General features: G+C 42.1%; 1 protein-coding gene across 5 annotated transcripts in view; it reads right to left on the reverse strand.

Moving 5' to 3' along the window:
* kcnab2 (potassium voltage-gated channel subfamily A regulatory beta subunit 2) overlaps positions 1-22,593 on the reverse strand; it is a 128,074-nt gene extending 105,481 nt beyond the window's left edge. The window contains exon 1 of one of the 5 annotated variants that reach the window (XM_033048177.1): positions 22,424-22,593. The gene's annotated coding sequence lies outside the window, so the exon portion shown is untranslated. The remainder of the gene's footprint in view (positions 1-22,423) is intronic. The other 4 variants (XM_033048171.1, XM_033048168.1, XM_033048172.1 and 1 more) reach the window with 4 other exon arrangements.
* Between the last annotated feature and the right edge of the window lie 250 nt (positions 22,594-22,843).

Here is a 22,843-nt window from a genome sequence, read left to right on the forward strand (position 1 = left end):
GCTGCATTTGAAGTATAGATTGCAGTTCTGACCATCCCATTACAGGAAGCATGTGTTAACTACAGGGAACGATTGGACAGATTTGGATTGTTTTCTCTGGAACACCAAAGTTGAGGTGTGAACTGATATAAGTATATACAATTATGAGAACCATAGATTGGGTAGATAGTCAGAACTTGTTTTCCAGGTTGAAAATGTAGCTTTAAGGTGAGGGGCTAAGTTTAAATGAGATGTGCGGGGTAAGTTTTATTTTTGGTGGGGTTTGGAACACGCTGCTGGGGGTGGTGCTGTGGGCAGATATCATAGTGGCATTTAGGGGACTTTTGTATAGGCATATTGATATGCAGGGAATGAATTGTGTGCAGGCAGCTAAAAGTTGGTCTTGGCATCATGTTGAGACAGACATTGTGGGCCGAAGGGCCTATTCCTGTGCTGCACTGTTCTATGGTTTTTGGTCCATATACAGCGAGTTGCAGGTTAATCTGAAGGGTTTCGACCCGAAACGTTGCCTATTTCCTTCGCTCCATAGATGCTGCCTCACCCGCTGAGTTTCTCCACCATTTTTGATGGAAACATGAAAACAAGACATTGACACAGAAAACAATTTGTAAACAAAAAGGCAATTCATGGCAGGGGATCAAGGTAGAAGCGTTCACGTCGCGATCCCTGTCAAGTAATATCACCAAATTACTTGCGAATTCTACCAAACACTTTGAAGCCAAGCCGAAAGACAAATGATGTCCAGAAGCCCAACAAATGGCAGTAGCCCATCAGACCGGAACAGGAAGAGAGGCCAACACCCGCCCCCAAGGCCGGCTTTGACCATCATATCTCTAAATGTTGAAGGACTGTCTGCAACTAAAGAAGAACTTGTTGCCCAACTCTGCAGAGAGCATCAGTGTGATATTCTCTGCTTCCAAGAAACTCACCGCGGACCCAAACATCCCCGCCCTCGAGTGGAAGGCATGACCACCCTCATTGAAAGACCACATGAGAAACCTGGCAGCGTCATGCTTGCAAAAATCGGGACAACCATCGAATCAACATCAAAGAGCGATGAAAACAACATTGAGGTCCTAACCGCTGAGCTCAGAGGAATTACCATCACCTCCGTCTACAAGCCACCTCCCACACCTTTCCTGATGACAGAAATACCATCATCTGGGAAACCAAGGATAGTGATTGGAGACTTCAACAGCCACAGCTCACAATGGGGTTACGCCGGAAACAACGCTGATGGAGATGCAGTGGAAGCATGGGCCGAAACCAACCAGCTCTACCTGATCCATGATGCCAAACAACCAAAGTCCTTTAATAGCGGGCGATGGAAAGCCGGCTACAAACCTGATATCGCGTTTGTCAGCCATAGCATCTCTGGATTGGGCAAGAAGCTGGTACTGAAGCCACTGCCAAAAACTCAACACCACCCCATTGGCCTTACAGTCAATGCTGCAGTCACCCCAGCCACAGTTCCTTTCCAGAGAAGATTCAACTTTGGGAAAGCGAACTGGCCTGGTTTCCAAGAAGATCTTGAAGGGAAGATCGCCCACCTTCCAGCGGACCCCAAAAACTATCAAATCTTCACCAAGTTAGTGCACCAGGCAGCCCGGAAGAACATCCCGAGAGGCTGCCGCACTCAATACATCCCCGGCCTTGACACTCCAAGCAGCGAACTATATGAACAATACCAACAGCTCTACGAATCTGACCCCTTTGCTGAAAGCACCATGGAAGTAGGTGAGAGACTCATGACCTCCCTATCAGAATGCCGCCAGCGGAAATGGCAAACTCTACTGGAGACAACTGATATGGCAAAAAACAGCAAAAAGGCATGGAGCCTCATCCGAAAAATCAGCAATGACCCATCAACACCAACACATCAACAGTATACCACCACGGCCAACCAAGTTGCGCATCAGTTGCTGCTCAACGGGAAATCCACCACCAAACAGCCAAGACCAAAGGCAGACCGACTTCAGCACTCCCAAAACACCGGACTGACTGAGCCGTTCTCCCTTGAAGAGCTCAATATCAGCATCAAAGCCCTCAAGACTGGCAAAGCCATCGGCCTGGACAATATTTTCACAGAGGAGATCAAGCAGTTTGGACCTCTGACACGGAAGTGGGTCCTTGAGCTGATGAACAACTGCATGTTGACAAGAAACATCCCAAAGATCTGGAGGAAAACCAAAATCATCGCTCTTCTAAAACCCAGTAAAGATCCAGCATATGCAAAGAGCTTCCGCCCAATCTCCCTGCTATGCCACCCGTACAAGCTGTTTGAGCGCCTGATCCTCAACAGGTTTGCCCCAGTCGCTGAACCAGCCATCATCCCTCAACAAGCTGGATTCCGACCTGGCAAATCCACAACAAGTCAACTTCTGAATCTCACACAGCACATTGAAGACGGGTTCCAGAAAGGACTGGTGTCAGGAGCCGTCTTTGTTGATCTGTCTGCCACGTATGACACTGTGAACCACCGCCTCCTCCTAAAAAAGATCTTGGAGAATACCAAAGACCTGGCACTCACGGACCTCATCGGAGCCCTCCTGAAAGATAGGCGCTTCTATGTTGTCCTTAACAACAAGCAAAGTCGCTGGCGACGACAACGGAATGGCTTGCCTCAAGGTAGTGTGCTGGCTCCACTACTATATAACATCTACACCAATGACCAGCCAATGGACCAGAACACTGAGCGGTTCATCTACGCCGACGACCTCTGTGTAACATCCCAAGAGAGTACGTTTGAAGCTGTAGAAGCGAATCTCACCTCAGCCCTAGATGAGCTACACCTCTACTACGAGCGCAACCACCTACACGCAAACCCTGCGAAGACCCAAGCCTGCTCGTTCCATCTCAGGAACCGGGAAGCAAACAGACCCCTTAACATCACATGGTCTGGAACACCTCTTGGGCACTGCACCAACCCTGTCTACCTCGGTGTAACACTGGATCGCACTCTCTCCTATAAGGAACATGTCAAAAACACCAAACTGAAAGTTAACTCCCGAAATAACATCCTCCGGAAGCTGACCAACTCCAAATGGGGAGCCACAGCACACACATTAAGATCTACTGCTCTGGCCCTGTGCTACTCCGCTGCGGAGTATGCGTGTCCTGTTTGGGAGAGATCATCCCATGCCAAGAAATTAGACCCAGCGTTGAATAACACCTGCCGCTCAATCACTGGCTGCTTGAAGCCCACCAACATAAACAACCTGCACCTCCTCGCTGGCATTGCCCCTGCTGATGTGAGACGGGAAGTCGCCAGCCGAGTAGAGATGACCAAGGCCACCAGTGATGAACGCCACCTCCTCTATGGACGTGTACCCCCGGCCCAACGGCTGAAGTCCAGGAGAAGCTTTCTCAGCCATGTCCAGCCCCTAATAACATCACGGGAAGAAACCAGACTCCAACTATAGACCAAAAGGCTTGAGGACGACCCCCCTCCTTCTGACATGGGTATCCCTCCTTCTGAAGCCCTCCCTCCGGGCTCAGAAGCACCATGGGTCCAGTGGAAGACGCTCAACCGCCTGAGAACAGGAACAGGGCCATCAAAAGCTGCCATGGCCAGATGGGGCTATGAAACTGGCCAAACCACCTGTGAATGTGGAGAAGAGGACCATACAATGCAGCACTGCCTTGTCTGCCCCCTACTACCCAACCAGTGCAGCTCAAAGGATCTTGCAGTGTTCAACAAAAATGCAAAGGACTGTGTAAAGGAATGGGAAACTGTCATATAGTCAACCAGCTTCAAAGACACGAAAAGAAGAAGATGGCAGTGCAAGAGGTGAACTGTGACAATCCTAATTGTCAAGCAGGATTAGTGTTGATGCAGGTTGGTTTAAGAACTTGATGGTTCTTGGACTGGGAGAGTAGATGTTCCTGAACCAGCTGGTGTGGGATTTCAAGTTACTGTACCTCCTGAATGATGGTAGCAGCGAGAAGAAAACATGGCTCAAATGGTGGGGGATCCTTGATGATAGATGCTTTCTTCTGGAGGTTGGAATTGTTACACTAGGCCATGATGCAACTAGTCAGGATACGTTCTACAGTGCTTTGTAAACGTTTGATTGACTATTCGAATACCTGCTAAATCTCTTTAAACTTCTCAGAATGTAGAGATGCTAACGGCATTCTTCATGATTATATCTTTGTGCTGGGCCCAGGACAGGTCATCTCAGATGTTAACACCCAAGAATTTGAAGCTGCTAACTCTCTCCATCACTGACCCACCAATGAAAACTGGTGTGTGGTCTCCTGACTTTCCCATTCTGAAGTCAACAATTAGTTCCTTGGTCTTGTTGATATTAAACAAGAGATTGTTATTACGGCACCATTCAATCTTTATCTCTCTCCTGTACACCGACTCATCATCATCTCCGATTTGGCCAAACACAGTAGCGTTGTCAGCAAATTTATAGATGGCATTGGAGCTGTGCTTAGCCACACAGTCATGGGTGTAAAGAGAGCAGAGCAGAAGCCCTGAGGTGTACCTGTGTTGATTGTTTACAATGCAAACAATAATACTGGGATTTGCTGACCATTTATTTCTCTGTTTGTCCCCTTACATTTTTTTTGTCTTACATTAGCGTCCCTTATTACATAATTGCTCTTATCTACTTCCTCACATTCAGACTGAATGAGAAAGAGTCTGAAGAAGGAGTCGGAAGAAGGGGCTCGACCCGAAACGTCGCCTATTTCCTTCACTCCATAGATGCTGCCTCACCTGCTGAGTTTCTCTAGCATTTTTGTCTACCTTCGATTTTCCAGCATCTGCAGTTCCTTCTTAAACATAAAAACTTCCTCTCATTGATGATTGCTCTGCTTTCCTTCCTCTTTCTTCCCCATCATACAATGTTTTTATTTCTAACCTTGCCGGTGCTGATGAAAAGTATTTGCACTGTGGCGCAGCGGTAGAGTTGCTGCCTTACAGTGCTTGCAGCACCAAAGACGCAGGTTCGAACCCAACTACGCATGTGGAGTGTTCGGAGTTTGTACGTTCTCCCCATGACAGCATGGGTTTTCTCTGAGATCTTCGGTTTCCTCCCACACTCCAAAGTCGTACAGGTTTGTAGGTTAATTGGCTTGGGTTTGTATACTTGGTATAAATTGTCCCCAGTGTGTGTAGGCTTGTGCTAACGTGCAGAGATCGCTGGTCAGCGCGGACTCAGTAGGCCAAAGGGCCTGTTTCCACGCTGCATCTCTAAACTAAACTCTAAAATGCTTGTTCTCATTCCACAAAATATTGTCTGACCTGAGCACTTCCAATGATTGCTGCAATTTACTTATTGCTATTTGTGAGTGCGGGCCATTTGCCTATGTAACAAGAGTCCTTGACATCAAGGTAGCAGTCGTACATAATGGGTATGTCAGTGAGGTATCAATATATTGAATTAATAATCCAGAAGCCTGGATTAACAATCCAGAGATCCAAATTCAATTCTCACCATTGCAGCTGGGAGATTCAAATGTAGTTAATAATCTGGAAACAAAAAGAAAACTAGTCATGAAAAATGGCTACCACAAAACTACTTAACTGATATATAACTCTATCCATTTTATTTTTGACCTTCAGTGGAGGAAATCTGTCATCCTTGCACCTGTGAATGATTCCAGACCCTCCAATGTGGCAAGCTTCCAAATGCCACCTGAAATGGCTTACTTAGCCATTCAGTTCAAGGGCAGTTTCTGTAGTTGACAGTTAGCTGCATATTTGGCTTGTGGTCTGGAGCTGGTGGTAAACTGGGCCTTTAGATTTTGCAGCAGAAGAAATAAAAATTCTACTCCTTGGTTAGCTTTGAGTAAACGCTATGGCCTCACCATTGGAAAATTAGTTCGATAATAACATTAAAAAATAAGGTTATGGATTTTAAAAATCATATTTCATTGAGTATTCTCTTTAAAAAAAAAAGTTTTATATACAATAATCTTTTGGATAACCATTCTTCCTTCTCAAACTGAGCAACTGCAATTTAGAGTGTAAATTAATCAGGAATACAAACATCCCAAAATATACTTTAAACTCAAAGCAAGAGTAATTTTAAATTACTACCATTACTTATATATTAAAATGATTGATTTGAGTTATTGGGTCTTACGTTGGTTTCAACCATTTTCAATAGACATTTGGAAAAAATCCAAATATGATTTTGCTTATTAATTTTTACTGTGTAAGCTACCTTTAGACAAATCAGCACTTTCGCTGAAGGATTTGTGCTACATAAAATGATTCAGCGTATTATCAAGTCAAATTTCAAAAATCACAGTTTATTTTAGTCCACGTGAAGTGAAATAGCAATCAGAATTATAACAGTGCAAGTTGGTGGGTCTGTGGTGAATATTTGCCCAAAGCCTATCCACTTAGAAGGGAATGGAAGGGATGGTCATAGAAGAATCATGTGAGTGAGAGAAATTGGCAGCAAAAGATAAATAACATATTTTACTTCAGGGCAAGAGCAAGTTAGTCATAGTCAAAAAAGAATTATGTAAGCCCATTGCAAAGAGAAAACAGGAATTATACACTAACCTGCTCCAAACACAGATCCAAACATCCATGTGAATGACCACTAGTGGACAAGTTCACATATTTAGGCAAGACTCTCAATGATCAGTCAACATTGATGACTAAGTCAACAACAGGATAGCAAACGTCAGTTCTGCTTTTGAAAGACAGAGGTACAGAATGGAAACAAAAGATGAATCAGCCTACAGACGAAGCTGAAGGTAGCTCATGGTGTTGTCATTCCCACCTTACTCTCTACGAGATATAGACAGTGTACAGCAGACATTCCAGATAACTGAAACACCTTCTTTGCCCGGTTCGAAACTGGCAACACCACCAGGTGTGGAATAACCCCGGCCATAGCGGAGGGACAGGCCTTAACACTGAGCACTCAGGAGGTACAGTGCGCTCTGCGTAGGATCAATCCACGCAAGGCTGCAGGCCCGGATGGAGTCCAGGGAAGAGTATTAAAGGACTGTGCTGGACAGCTGGCGGAGGTATTCACGAGCATCTTCAATCTGTCTCTTTCTCTAGCAATGGTCCCCAAGTGCCTGAAAACAGCCACCATAGTGCCGGTGCCGAAAAAGTCCAAAATCACCAACCTCAACGACTACCGGCCGGTTGCCCTGACTCCAATCCCTATGAAGTGCTTCGAAAGCCTGGTCCTCTCCCATATTAAATCCAGCATCCCTGCCTCACTGGACTCCCATCAATTTGCATACAGGGCAAATAGATCGACAGAGGATGCCATCTCTCTGGCCCTTCACACTGTCCTGACTCACCTGTACAGACAGGGCACGTATGTGAGGATGCTCTTCATTGACTATAGCTCTGCATTCAATACGGTCATCCCCACCAAGCTCACCACCAAACTCCACCAGCTAGGCCTCAGCTCACCGATATGCGATTGGATCCTGAACTTTCTCACGGAGCGACCACAGGCAGTGAGACTGGGCCCGCACCTGTCCCCCACTATCACCCTGAGCACCGGCACACCACAGGGGTGTGTACTAAGCCCCATGCTCTACTCCCTCTTCACTCACGACTGTGTCCCTGCATTCGACACCAACACCATCGTGAAGTTTGCAGACGACACAACAGTGATTGGGCTGATCACCAACGGTGATGAAACAAACTATAGAGCGGAGGTGCAGAATCTGGCAGACTGGTGCGCCAATAACAACTTGGCACTAAACACCTCCAAGACCAAGCAGCTGATTATTGACTTCAGGAGGTCCCATACTGGAGAACACGCCCCAATCTCCATTTACGGGGAAAGTGTGGAGAGAGTGTCCAGCTTTAAGTTTCTGGGCACTCACATTTCAGAAGACCTCACATGGTCCACAAACACCACTGCGCTGGTCAAGAAGGCACAGCAACGACTGTTCTTCCTGAGGACATTAAAAAAGACTGGTCTGCCCCAACAGCTGCTGACAACGTTCTACCGCTGCACCACAGAGAGCATACTAACGTATGGCATCTCTGTGTGGTATCTCAGCTGCACGGAGGCGGAGAGGAGAGCTCTTCAGCGCGTCGTCAATAGAGTGCAGCAGATCATCGGGATAGAGCTACCAGCCTTGGAGGGCATCTACCACACGCGGTGCCTCAGGAAGGCCCTCAGCATCCATAAGGACTCAGACCTGTCACGGTCTGTTTCAACTACTTCCCTCCGGCAGACGTTACAAGGCCTTCTACGCCCGAACCTCCAGACTCAGGAACAGTTTTATCCCAAGAGCTATAGCGGCTCTGATCTGGCCCAAATGAGTGCCCCCCCCCACCCACCCCCTTTGGACAGTCTCCCTCAGATGGTCACGTCAATCAATTCAGCTTGCTTATTTATGTATTGTATTTATTTACCTTTCTTGTACATCAGTGGAGCTGCACACTAAATCCCGTTGCACTGACGTGCAATGACAATAAAAGATATTATTATTATTATTATGTGGCCTGTCTGCACAAAATATTTCACATCAAGTTTCAAGACAAGATTGCAGACGCACAGATTCTGTGCCACACAAACCTCCCCAGCATCTACATAATCACTGTGACAATCACAGAGCAGGTGGACAGGCAAATCAGAAGAACGTTTGTTGGCAGAATACGAAAGCAGCTACTTTGTGGAGAGCTGCCTGATGGCAATTCATCTCCTAGTGGACGTGAAAAAAAGAGATTCAAAAGCTCTCCTTGAACATCCCTGAAGAGTTTCCATATTGAGACACACTACTGGGAACAAGCATTGGATCGTCCTGTTTGAAATACTCGCATATAAAAAGTGCTCATTCGCAAGAAAACTAGAATGTAGAAACCAATCGGGAAAAGCGAATCTCAAAAATTGAGATCACTGATGCTATTACAGCCTTACCCATGTTAACTGGGTAAAAGGAACTTTCTAGCCAGGATTGGTCTAATTAGCCATAACCGTGCACATTGCAACACCAGAGAGTTGATGCCATGGTCTTACTCGAGAACAAGTGACGAACAACCACAAACAAAAAAGACAAAAATCCTAATAGGACTGAAACAAATAATATACCATATAGCCCAGATAGATCCATCAGAAGGTTTCAGCTTCATTGTCTTACATCCCAATTAATTTCATTATAATCTCAACATGTTCTTGTTCTTTTCCTTCCATACATATTTGTTTGGTCAGGAGTCTTCAGCTTTGCAAAGTTGACCTCCTCCCTTACATTCAGAATTCCTGATTGCCTCCTTCCAGCCATTCATCTTCTCTCGGTTGTTTCTGGACATTGCCAGCTCAAAATCAACCATCTCAAATGTTCCTATTCACTCACACTAGCCTATCTCCTTCTAAATGTCCAACGCTCCATTCATGAAAGATTAATGCCAGCATAGTCATGAAACCTGTTGTGGTCTTATGCAAGTTCAAATGTAATTTCCTGGCTTCCATAGTTTATGTCTACATTTCCCAATCCCATTTGGATTACTCCATCACTCTTTCAAAACAAAAACAGGAAATGCTGGGAATACTCAGAACAGGAAACAGAGAGGTAGGGAGGAAACTCCTTCCCAGTTCTGACAAAGAGCCTTCAACCTTAGAAGTAAACTCTGATTCTCTACAGATGTTGCCCGACCTATGTGTTTTCCAGAATTTTCTGTTTTTATTTTAGATTTTAAGCATCTGCAGTTATTTTCATTTTGATTCTTTGAAAACACCTTGTTACTCTCAAGAATTAACGCAAAGATGCATCCAGATGTCTCTGCCCCTGAACATCCTTTATAACAATGCAGTTTTGCCTGAGGTGTATACTTGCAACCATCTGGGGAATTGTTGCATGAATATGCAGGTAGCATGAGATTGTTCAACAAATGACTGTATATCTATTAATATTAATAGAATACATTAATATTCTAACCAGAAATAACTTGCCAACTATTGTCATAGAATCACACACCATGAAACAAGTCCTTCAGCGCAACTCATCCAAGTTGTCCCAAATAAGCTAGTCCCATTTGCCCACACTTGGTCCATATATTCCTCTAAACCTTTCCTACCCATGTACTTGTCCAAGTGTCCTTTAAATGTTCTTATTGTACCTACTGCAACTATCTCCTCTAGCAACATATTACATATACCCATCACCTACTGAATGATAAGGTTGCCCCTCAGGTACCTTTTAAATCTTTTCCCTCTCACCTTCAACCTATGCACTAAATGTCATTCACGTTATTCCCTTTATTATGTATCTATACACTGTGAATGACTCGATTGTAATTATGTATTATCTTCTGGCTGACTGGTCAGCATGCAACAAAAACTTTTCATTCTACCTCGGTACATGTGACAATAAACTAAAGTAAACTATATCCCCTGGTTCTTGATTCCCCCACTCTCGGTAAAAGACTGTGCATTCACCCAATCAATTCCCCTCACGAGTTTAAACACCTCTATGTAATCATCCTTCAGCCTCCTGCACTCCAAGGATTAGAGTCCTAGTTTGCGCAAAATCTTTCAGGCCCTCAATCCTGGCAACATCCTCGAATATTCTTTGCACTCTTTCCAGCTTAATGACATCCTTCCTGTAGTAAGCCGACCACAACTAAAGACAATACTCGAAATGCAGCCTCACAATGTCTTGTACTCTACATGCAGTACTCTGACTGAAGAAGACCAAAGTACAAAAAGCCATCTTTACCACACTAGTGACTTGTAACGCCCCTTTCCGGGAATTGTGCACCTGTATTCATAGATCCCTCTGCTCTACAACACTTCATTCACTGTGAAGATCCAGCCCTTGTTTGACTTTCCAAAATGCAATACCTCACCCTTATCTGTATCGAACTGCATTAGCCATTCTTCAAGCCACTTGCCCAGCTGATCAAGAACCTGCTGCAATATTTGATAATCATCTTCTCTGTCTACGATACCACTCACTTTAGTCTCGTTTGCAAACTTACTGATAATCATGCCTTTCACATTCTCATCCAAATCGTTAAAGTAAACCACAAACACCACTAGTCACATTGTGCTTAATCACTCTCAGAGTCCATTTGCACTTTGCAATTTAATGTTACAAATCATTGAGGAACCAAACGTTGAATTCTTTATTTTCACCTTTATTTTATATGCAGTCTTTTACATATTCCATTTTCTGTTTTAATGTTACATGTTTCCTCTTTGTAAATTTGCCTGGAGTATAATAGGTTTTGGGAGACAACGTGTAAACAAATTTGCATTGGAATCCAGTAGGTCAAATTTAAATTTACAATTTTGGAAAGAATGTATGAAATTGCTTAACGTTAGACATTGAGTTGCATGAGAATACCTGATGTATAAATACTGAATAAATAAGTTTTTATTTATGTTATTAAATGTGATTTGCCACAGGTCTGCCAATTCTGTCAGTTCTATGCAGGGTTTCCTTTACCAAATCTCTGTGCCTATTAACCTTTCCCTTGATTATTGTATTAAGTCTCCTCACAAACTGATGCACTGAAAGATTCCTGACATATCTCTATGGTCATTTATTATGAACAAAGCTATGATTGCCACTTTCCAGTCTTCTAGTACCCCCCCCCCCCCCCACCAATATCAAGAATTGAAACGTTTTGGCAAGCTGTACAACCTACACCTTAATCTACATCAACAATCTAGGCTGTGCCTCATCTGGACAGGTAACTTGCTTGCATAATGCATTGTCAAATATTTCTAGTATTCCTTATCAATTTTCACCACATTCAAGAATCGCTTCTGCCTACCTTTCTACTGTCTGTGACAATGGAGTATTTAAACATGACAAGGACCAACTGAAAAGCAACAAACTGCAGGTGCTGGCAATCTGAAATAAAATATAATATGCAAAATATTCAGCAATTGGGAAACAGGAACTAATGTTTCAAGTGGATGATGTCTCATCATTGCATATGAACCAGGAATTTCTTGATCTGAGCTAAAGATGCTGTTACACTAAGCCTCGCCTCCCACCATCGTTTTAATAAATTGCAATGATGCAAACTGAACTCATGACACCAGACACTCCTGTATCCTGGTACACGAGTTTCGTCCTTCAGCATTCATTCTTTCTTGTATGATGACCTGTACTGTGCTCTACTGCAGATTCATGCTTCCAAGGTTCCAGATCATAGCATACAGCACTAAATCTCACACCCATCCTTATACCTTTTCAATTTCTAAACACCAAATGGCCTAGATGCAGTCCATAATCAAATCCTTCATTATGGCAAAATACATATTGTAAACTATCCAAATGGTATGCATGTTTCTTGGATGGAGAATTATTCCAAAGATATTTATGATTTCTGCTGGTATCTATCTGAATTAACTTTTTTCTTCTTCTATCCTGTTAAAATTTTCAGGTCTCTGGAAGAAATAATCTGGGATTACTTCATCAATGCACGCAATCACCCGCAAAATTTAAGATCTTCTAAACAGAAAATAAAAATTAATAAATAAATGTGAAGAACAATTGTGGCGTTCTGTGAAGTTTCATTGCAGAATTTTGGCTTGAATTTTTAGTTGATTAATCCAACCTGTTCAGAGTGTCTGATCTGGGGAGATTGTTTAAATGGAATACTGATTTGATGCATGTTACATAATCTCTTAGTCGTAGTTGATTTCAGGCTGGTTTCAATTTCCAGCTCTTACCTGTTTACAAGGAAGCCTCTCTGAGCGTTTCCCTGAACAGTGATATTACCAGAATGACAGTGTGGAAGAAGTATTCATATTTGTAGGAAATTTAATTCTAAAATAGAATGTCAAACAAGATGTTTTTAATGGATTTTTTTCTTCAGTTTAAAGAAGGAGGAACTGTAAACTGAATTGCTAATGCCTTATTTCCCCCCTAAAATGCATAACTTAAAAATGAATGAATAGTTGCTGAATTCTGTCAGATAATAAAATTCATACCATAACCGGACTTTCCTTTGAACTATAATTGATCATAAATATACTAAAATGAAGAGAATGAAGTGAAAATTAACAGATTTAAATCACATTAGTAAGACCATCAAATATATTCAGTTAAACAGTAAAAGAGATAGCTCCGCAAACATCCCAAAAAATAACCTTCCATACTGTAAATTATACGGTGCCCTGCAGTTTATTACAACCTCATTGCATACTCACATTTCTCTTATTCCAATAGAACACAATTAATATTGCCTGGTGATGAGCAAGATCAATCAGAGATTGTTGACATCTGCTTTCTCTCAAAGTATTCAATATTTCCACCAATAATTTTCAACCAAATACAATTGACATTAGTGAGGCAAAATTATGGATTTACAAACTTTTTGCATGTTTATTGTAGTAAGTAGCAATGTTTATTGTAGTAAGTAGCAATGTTTATTGTAGTAAGTAGCAATGTTTATTGTAGTAAGTAGCAATAATTCAAATAACAGATTCTGGCAAAATACGAGATTGACATGTCCTTTCTATGTTATAAAATGGAGAAGTGGCTCCAAGGGGAAAAAAGTGAACCTTTCTGCACCATTTCCTTGCCAAACAAAATTCCAAGGCTCCTGTAAGCAAGGCTGTAACCTAAATTGGATATGTCGCAACAACGTTTTAGAAATAACATTCGCTAACTAGTTACGTTGATGCTCCAAGTACAAATGCATACTAACCATTTCAAGGGCAAAAGCAGGCTAAAACTGATCTCTACTGTAAGTACGCCATGTTAATTCAAGCCCATTACACTGAACATCTAAGGGAAGTTAAACGTGATAAAATAATCTTCATAAAGATTGACTTAGAACTGTCTTTACTGTTAAAGAAACTAGTAGTTCCTAGTTTAAGCTTAACCTTTCTAACAAAATTCTTCTCTGCAACACAGGTCAGTGGTATGTGCTGGAACTGACAAGTCGAATTGCTTCAATACCACTTTTAGAATGCTGAGCAGTTTGCAAAGCTGTAAAAATGGTATTGTAATATCTGGTCTATTTTTTGAACTTTACATTCCTCATGTATCTCCATGGCTCTTTATGCACATGCACAGATAAGAAAAGGTTGGTAACCAACTCAAAACCAGTGATATTATTTTGTAATTAGCATCTCATTGAAGATGCTCTCATTAAAAAAAAGTTTGCCCTCCTCCAATTCTCTTGACTTCCTTTTGGAAAAAAAAAATCAGCATAATTTAGCAGATGCCAAGAGTTTATGGGTCAAGAATTCAATACACAAAATCATATTTAAAAATGTATCTCAGCGCTCTGAAAGTCAAAATTTGAAGACTATCAATGTCATTACACTTAAATAGACTGAAAGAATATAATTCGCATTTCAAGAGTATGATTTAGAATAAGCCATCAAAAGATAATAGTCATTCCCAGGCAAATGATATTATTTCACAACCATCAAGCCTTCAGGAACCTTTTGCAGGAATAATTTTTACCTGCTGTACTAATAGTTTCACAATTCAGGCCTATCTGAGCAAGTAGCATACAACAGCTTAGCCTTACACTGTCTTCATACAACATCTACATACAAATACTCAATGGTGGAGATCTATGGATCAGGATTAGATCGATGAAACATAATGATTTTGTTCCCCCTGTGAGTCTAGAGACTCCAAGACCAACTGCTGCATATCCATCATTGCTAATTAAATCACTTACATTCCCACCAATTAGAAATAAAAAATCAGACATTCCTCATTTATAGGACTCACTACCATACATTATTGTGCAGTCACCATTCAACCATTAAATAACAACTTTACTGAAATATTTCAACTTACATTGAATGGCAACTAAAATAAATCGGCCCATCACACTAATTTATTAAAGTAAATGTTGGATACAAAAATTCATACAAGTGGTTTCCCAGTTGGTTTTAAATTCTCAAATACATATTAGTTTTGCTTAATGGTGGCACTCGCAGATCTAAGTAAGATCACTATTTCAGTTTTCATTTCAAATAAGGTCACATAACCAGGCTGACAACTCGTTAGAATAGAATAGAATAGAATAGGAATAGAATACTTTATTGTCACATGTGACAAGTCACAGTGAAATTCTTTATGAGTGAATGTCAAGAATGGAGGACTCTTGTCTCAAGCACAATGTCTAAGGTATCTGCAAATATATCTTCCTTCGTTAGAAGGCGAGTCCATCCCCTCTGTTGGAAGGTGCGTCCATTCACGTTGAGAATGAAATCAAACAAGTGCATGCAGGGCCATAATGAGAGCTGCACACATTATGAATGCCACGTTTAGATTGATGGATGTTCAGCAGCTACTAACCTTTCTGAGCTGGAAGGCCAGGAATGGAATGATGTCAACAGGGAACATGGAAATGAGGATGCTAAACAAAGGAACGCCCCTGCTAATCAGTTAACCCCTCAGTATGCATCACATATGCTGTTTGAGTCACAATGGCTACATCTAGCCTGCACGAGTAATGTGCAAAGTGTACAGAAGTGTCTTCCTTAGCTTTGAAGATTAGCCAGGATTATATTCCAGATAATCTCACTATCACAGTATTTTCTGAGGAGAAAAGAAACAAAATGCTGGAGTAACTCAGCGGGCCAGGCAGCATATCTGGAGAACATGTACAGTATAGGTTACGTTTTGGTTTGGGACCCTTCTTTAGTCTGATTGTGGTGGGGTGGGGGGAAGAGAGAAAGCTGGAAGAGAGATCAAAACAACAGTCACCACCACCCCATCACAATCAGTCCATAGAAGGGTCCTGACCCAAAACATCACCCATCCATGTTCTACAGAGATGCAGTCTGACCCACTGAATTACTCAGCTTTTTGTGTCTTTCTATATTATAAACCAGCATCAACAGTTCCTTGTTAGTACATATTTTTGAGCAGCCTTTCTTTAACTGCTAAAGCCACAAGAGTTGCATCATGCAAGTGTTACAGGAGAAGGAAAAGCAAAGACTTGCAGTTGCATAAGGGCATGCCTACGGCTGTTTTAACCCCGTTAGACTGTTAAGTTTCAGTTGCCTAGCCTTGCAATACTTTGACACCACTTCCTTGTATGCGGTGAATTAGCTATTAAGTGATAACAGCCATCAAGAGACAATGGACTGATGCTGAATAATGGGGAATAGACAAGTTTTGTAAGAATTCCTTTGGGACTGCTTTACTTTGGAAGAAGTAAACAAAAGGAATTGCAATCTGGATATCAGATGCTGGCATTTGCAAAGGCTAACTGAGTCCCTTGTTATAATTGAATTCTGCACATCCTGTACAGTATTGTTTGCACCTCTTTTCTCCTCCTCTGAAATTGTATCAACTCTGGCATGCTAATACTCAATACTGCATACAGTCCAACACAATTATCAAGATGTAACAATCCACAGACACAACTCAGGCACTCACTTATTCTGACTAGCCTCATTAATATGAACCAAGAGTTCGTGGAAATAGGCGACGTTTCGGGTCGAGACCCTTGTTCAGACCACCACCCCATCAGTCTGAAGAAGGGTCTCGACCCGAAACGTCGCCTATTTCCTTCGCTCCATAGATGCTGCCTCCCTCGCTGAGTTTCTCCAGCATTTTTGTCTACCTTCGATTTTCCAGCATCTGCAGTTCCTTCTTAAACCCAAGAGTTCATTGTCAGCATATGGAAAATCCATATCATCCCAAAATAACACCTGGTGCATGAAACACCACAATCAGCAAGCTCCCTTCCAAGTCACAGCACGGTTGATTTAGAATTGCATCATCATTTCTCCATCAGTGAAGGTTCAGAATCCTGGAATTCAAACAGACTATGGGAATACCTTTATCATGATGGTTCCCAGCAGTTCAAGGCAGCAACGTTATACTAATTTCAAAATGTCACAATAGAATTAAATGGTGATTATGCCAGTCAACACGCACATCACAGGAGTAGAAAATTATTGCCAAAAATGTATGTTATTGGTCTTGTGTATTTATGAGCAGCCAACTGCAAGTTCTGAACATGGCTTCCAGTAAAGCTTAGTAAGGATTCTGAAGCATGCAGGTTCAGGGTGGTGGTCATTTTCACATATCCATCAGGCAGCTAAATACACCAAAATACACAGAACCTCCCCAGACCTTGATATCCTTTAGACACAAAATACTGGAGTAACTCAGCAGGACAGGCAGCATCTCTGGAGAGAAGGAATGGTCATCTCAACTTTTCCACTCCCCTTACTTACTCTAACCTCACCCTCTCTGAAAGTCCGCTGTCACCCATTCCTTCTCTCCAGAGATGCTGCCTGTCCCGCTGAGTTACTCAAGCATTTTGTGTCTATCTTTGGTTTAAACTGGCATCTGCAGTTCCTTCCTACACTCTGTTGAGAAAACGAAGCTTCAGGTTGGAGACGCTGTGTACAAAAAAAAGGACTCCTGCAAACTGCACTTCAAAATCCACTCTATTTAGCACAGATGCATATGAGTAAGGAGCAACCCATCACCCGAAAAACTATAATGGAGAAAATGGGGCATGGAATGGTGTTCTGATATGATTACTTGGCACGGTGGCGCAGCGGTAGAGCTGCTGCCTCACAGCGCCAGAGACCCGGGTTCGATCCTGACTACGGGTACCGTCTGTGCGGAGTTTGTACGTTAGAAACATATAAAATTATAAAAGGACTGGACAAGCTAGATGCAGGAAAAATGTTCCCAATGTTGGGCGAGCCCAGAACGAGGGGCCACAGTCTTAGAATAAAGGGGAGGTCATTTAAGACTGAGGTGAGAAAAAACTTTGGGAAGTCCAGGACAAGGGGTCACAGCTTAAGGATAAGGGGGAAATCCTTTAAGACCGAGATGAGAACATTTTTCACACAGAGAGTGGTGAATCTCTGGAACTCTCTGCCACAGAGGGTAGTTGAGGCCAGTTCATTGGCTATATTTAAGAGGGAGTTAGATGTGGCCCTTGTGGCTAAAGGGATCAGGGGATATGGAGAGAAGGCAGGTACGGGATACTGAGTTGGATGATCAGACATGATCATATTGAATGGCGGTGCAGGCTCGAAGGGCCGAATGGCCTACTCCTGCACCTATTTTCTTTGTATCTATGTATCTAAGCAGGGTAGGGTATGGTGGAATATAGTTGAAATAGCTATGAGATTCAGTGGAATAATGGATAATGTTCACTAACTGACCAGCCAAGGAAGAGGAGATATTTTTTTAATCACCAGAAACAGAAAGGAAAAATGTAGATGTATACCATCTGAAAAAAGAGTAGGGTGTAAATCGCCAACAAAAATAAGAAATTTGAGTTCAGTATAGGTACAGGAAGAACCACCAATACCATGATTAATGTAACATCAAGAGTAAAACACAGTAAAAGTCCTGGAACAACTCACCAAGTCAGCAGCATCTGTGGAGGGAATGGACAGGTGACATTTTCACGTCAGGACCCTACTTTAGACTACTGAGTTCCTTCAGCACTTTATGTTTTGCACAAAATTCCAGCATCTGCAGTTACTTGTGTCTCTTTCTAATGTAAAGGGTATTGAAGGAGAACACCCCAATAAAACTCTGTCACAAAATATTCTGCTCATCCCAATTGCCTAAGTAAGGAAATGTTGTTCAGTTTTAGAATAAGTTCTGTCAGGCACGATCATATGGTGTAGAAGTGCCCTCAGACCATCCAGATGCAGAATGGGGATGTAGAGCAATTGTCTGCCCCCACTGAAGATAAGCTAGATGGAACAGGAAACTCAAAATATTGAAAAGCCACTTCACAAATGTAAGCAAGAAGCGAATAGACAAGAGGAGAAAGAATACAGTCATGGTGTGAAGAATTAAGTGGGGTAAGATCTGGCTTAAAAAATTAAGTCCATCTGGACAGAAGTGGACTATATGGGATTGGGTGATAAGAGGCTAAACACAGCAAAGATAATACTTCAAGGAGAAAGTGATCAGATTGTCTGGAGGACATTGGCTCTGTGGTGAGGTCACGGTCGTGTAGGATGTATGAGATATCTGAGATCTGACAAATAGGGTCTGCAAAATAGAGGTCAACTCAACAAGCTACAACTGCTCCAACGTTTTCAGCAGGTTTGATGAGAACATCAGGAGTTGTCCTTAGTGTGTGGAGTGCTACAAATTCTGTAGATTACAGTGACTAGTGGAGAAATGTTGTGTCATCAGGTATCAATGAACAGTTCCAGTTAGATTGGAAATTCTGGCAACAATTACCAATGGAGATAGGAAGTGCTTTTTCTATTCACTTCAACCAAATCCAAGTTATAAAATATTCTGTACACAACAGTGTTGCTATCTTTTTCTTGCCAGTTACAGCTTCTAGATCAATTACTGGATCTTATTAATAATATAACATCTAAAACCTCAGGCAAAGAGGCATTAATAAAACTAATCAATAAATCAACATGTACTAGGAATTATTCTAGTCAATTTATAACCAATCAAGCTCTGTACGGCAAGAATACGAAACATTTAACATACAATTCCCTCAGCCCCGCTGCTATTAGTTCCAAACTTCGGAAAGTACAGGTGCGGCACAGATATCAGATCAGTAATTATGCCCCCGCTCAAACAAGCAACTGAAACTGTTCTGCCACTATACAACATCACCGTTAATACCGAGGAATAATAATTCAAATTTCAAAAATAATTATATTTAACTTTTTTTATATGAAGATGACAAGTTGCCTTTTATCTCAGACTTGTACTTAACCTCACTTAAAATCAAAACCATGGAAAATACCTATTCCCACATCTATTGTTTATGCCAACCTGAAATAATGTGTAAGAACAGAATGCACTTTAGTACCTGGTTTCTGCCGGTCATATAATTTGATAGATAAAATCAAATAGGGTGGATTGGACCAACAGAGCTTCAGGATCTCCACAGGCTTTATTTTCTAGCCCTCAGCTTTATGCCAGCCATAGTCAGCACATCTTGTGCAGCCAATTTATTTGAATGGGGTCACCAACTTTCTTTTAAAAATGGGATAAGGAAATTATTATTTCTTTTAATATTGACATTTTATTATTTTCACTAATTTACATAATTGTACACCAGGGAAATGGGTAAGCAAACTTATTATTTTTAATTTCATGTCATTTCTATGATAGAAATCATTTCCTGTGGAGATCCTTGGCCTGCTGAATTATGAAGTTCAGTAATTTCAATCCACCATGTTGATATATCTAGCTGCTTGATCAGATAATTGGACAGAGTGCAAAGGGAGAAAAATAACCTTAAGAAAGATTTGATAAACAGGTTGAAGTTTTTTTAACCAAAGTACCGCTTAACGGCAGACATAATGACACCTGCTCTCAAGAACCTGCTCATCAGGATAATGGTATTTGAAAATAATGCAGGCTCAAATAAAGGAAGCTTGGAAAAAGTTTGCAGCATTTTCTGTTTTTAGTCTGAGAAACCTGAGTTGTCTCAAACTAATCACTCCATTCTGAAAACTTTGGAGTCTTTTCATAAAGGTTAACCAATTTTAAAATCCAACAGCAGAGAGTTAGTATCAATCCCAATAATTTATTTTCTTCCCCCCATCCTTTCCTCCTCTCCCCTCTCTGGATCACATCTCAGAATCATGTCATCTTAAAAGGGAATATTATAAAATCTTAATTAAAACAAGGTACTTGGTGCATCCTACTTGCTTGACATACTTGTTGTAGAACTATCTCAAAAAATAACATGTACGTTAAGTAACTTTGAGCAGTGGTTTGGGAAAAACTGCATCCTTTCTGAAGCACCAAGAGACTATGTTATTGAAAAAGCTTCTATCATTCAGCTTCAGAGAGAACTAAATTTTTAACACTTAACAAGTATTTAACAAAAATACTTAAAGTAAATAATAAAAGTCAACAACTTTTAATAGTTTAACACAAAGTCCACAGCATGACCTATGACGTGTGCAGATGTGCGAGAAGTGACTACAGTTTCTCAGCTTGTGAAGTAACTGCACGATCTGTCAATGTACAGGAAGCTGATGAATTTTTGGAGAGCATATTTCAAAAGTTAGACTTCCTGTAAGTAAAATTGGTTGATATTGCTTGTTTAAGGCCTTTAGGACAGGTACATGGATAGAAGAGGTTTAGAGGGATATGGGCTAAATGTGGGCAGATTTAGGACTAGCGTGGAGGGGCATCTTGGTTGACATGGACTAGTTGGGCCGAAGGACCCATTTCTGTGCTGTACGACTCTCTGATTCACAGTGCAGATAGGGGGTTACAATGTGGTAAAGGATCGCTTACTATTTTATTGAATGGCAGAGATGGTATAAGTACCAAATGGCCTACTCTGCTTCTATTTCTTATGTCCATTCATCAGGGTGCTTGAAGAAATAGTTAATGAGTTAGTAAGTAAGATACAAAATTTAGCAGCACTCCGTTTGTCTCATGTAGATTTTAGTGACAAGAGCAAAGAGACCTCACAGAGATACGATCATTAGAATTAAACATGATGCCAACTTAAACTCAGCTCCTCTGCTTGCACATGATCCATATCAGTCAAATAGTGAAGGATGAGGGCGCAGATGATCTTGAAGATTATTATTTATGTTGACCTTGAAAGTGAACAAACAAACAAACAACCCGAACATATAGTGTAGGAAAGAACTGCAAATGCTGGTAGACACAAAGGTAGACACAAAATCTGTGAAGAAGGGTCTCGACCCGAAACGCCACCCATTCCTCATCGCAAACCCATTCCTTCGCTCCAGAGATGCTGCCTGACCCGCTGAGTTACTCCAGCATTTTGTGCCTGGCCTGAACATATAGCATGGATTTCATCATAACAAATTAATATGATTAAACGTTCATTTAAAATCTGTCTTAATTGCCTCGCCCCTGGCCAAAATGTTTGCATAGTTCCATATACCCCAATTCTCACTTTACACGTAAAAACGACTTATATATCCGTTCTTTAAAATAGCTAAGAGCACTGAAATTTAATGGGGTTTCTTTAAATCTGAAACTTTAACATTGTTTAATAATTTATTTATCCAAATAAAAGTAATTTAGAAAACAGAAATCTGTCTCCCGCTGCCCCAGGGGGTGGGGGTGGGGGTGGCGGTGGGGGTGGGGGGGTGGGGGTGGCGGTGGGGGTGGGGGTGGCGGTGGGGGTGGGGGGGGGGGGGGGGACTTCCGATACAATCCACCATCACTCCATTTTACTTCAATTTAAATCGTTTTACCTAATCACCTCCCACGTTCAGTAAATATTGTGCAAAATTACCAGCGTTAACCCGGGTACCTGTTAGACTGGAGAGAGCTCAATGGTTCACAACGCACACCGCCTGCGATCTACGCGCTGAAGCTGCTCTGTTAAATGCAGTTTTAACATTAAATGAAAATATTTCTATTTATAATCCGGCTTTGATTTCCTCTCAGATTTGAGGTTAAAAAAATAATGCCTGGTTTATGCTGTGCTGCTCACCCTATCCAGGTTCTGTCACATCTAACTGCATTGTGTGCCTTGCTCGCTGAGGCTAATGCGGCGTTTGCGGGTATTTAGCGCCGTTACCTGCGAACATTCACCTCGCTCCTCTTGTTTTTGCCGCCTCTGCCGGTGTCAGCGCGCTCCAGCCCGCACCGCAACCTAACGTGCTGCCTGCCCCCAGCCCGCACCGCAACCTAACGTGCTGCCTGCCCCCAGCCCGCACCGCAACCTAACGTGCTGCAGCTGCCCGCGGAAGTCCCGCCTCCACCCGACGCCCATTGGATCGTCGCCGCTTAAATCCGAGGCGTCGCGCTTACCTATTGGGCGAGACCGCCGTCAATCAATGCCAACTGGGTGAGCAATGTGTCTCGCGACCGACGCTTCATTTTAAATATCAACGGGCCGCAGGCGGCCTTCGCCAGTTCCCCCTCACCCGATCCCTCTGCTTCTCACTCCCCCTTCTCACCCCTCTCCCCCCCTTATCACCCCTCTCCCCCCCCTTAT

Source organism: Amblyraja radiata, chromosome 31 (genome assembly GCF_010909765.2).
Source record: "Amblyraja radiata isolate CabotCenter1 chromosome 31, sAmbRad1.1.pri, whole genome shotgun sequence".
Lineage (NCBI taxonomy): Eukaryota > Metazoa > Chordata > Chondrichthyes > Rajiformes > Rajidae > Amblyraja > Amblyraja radiata.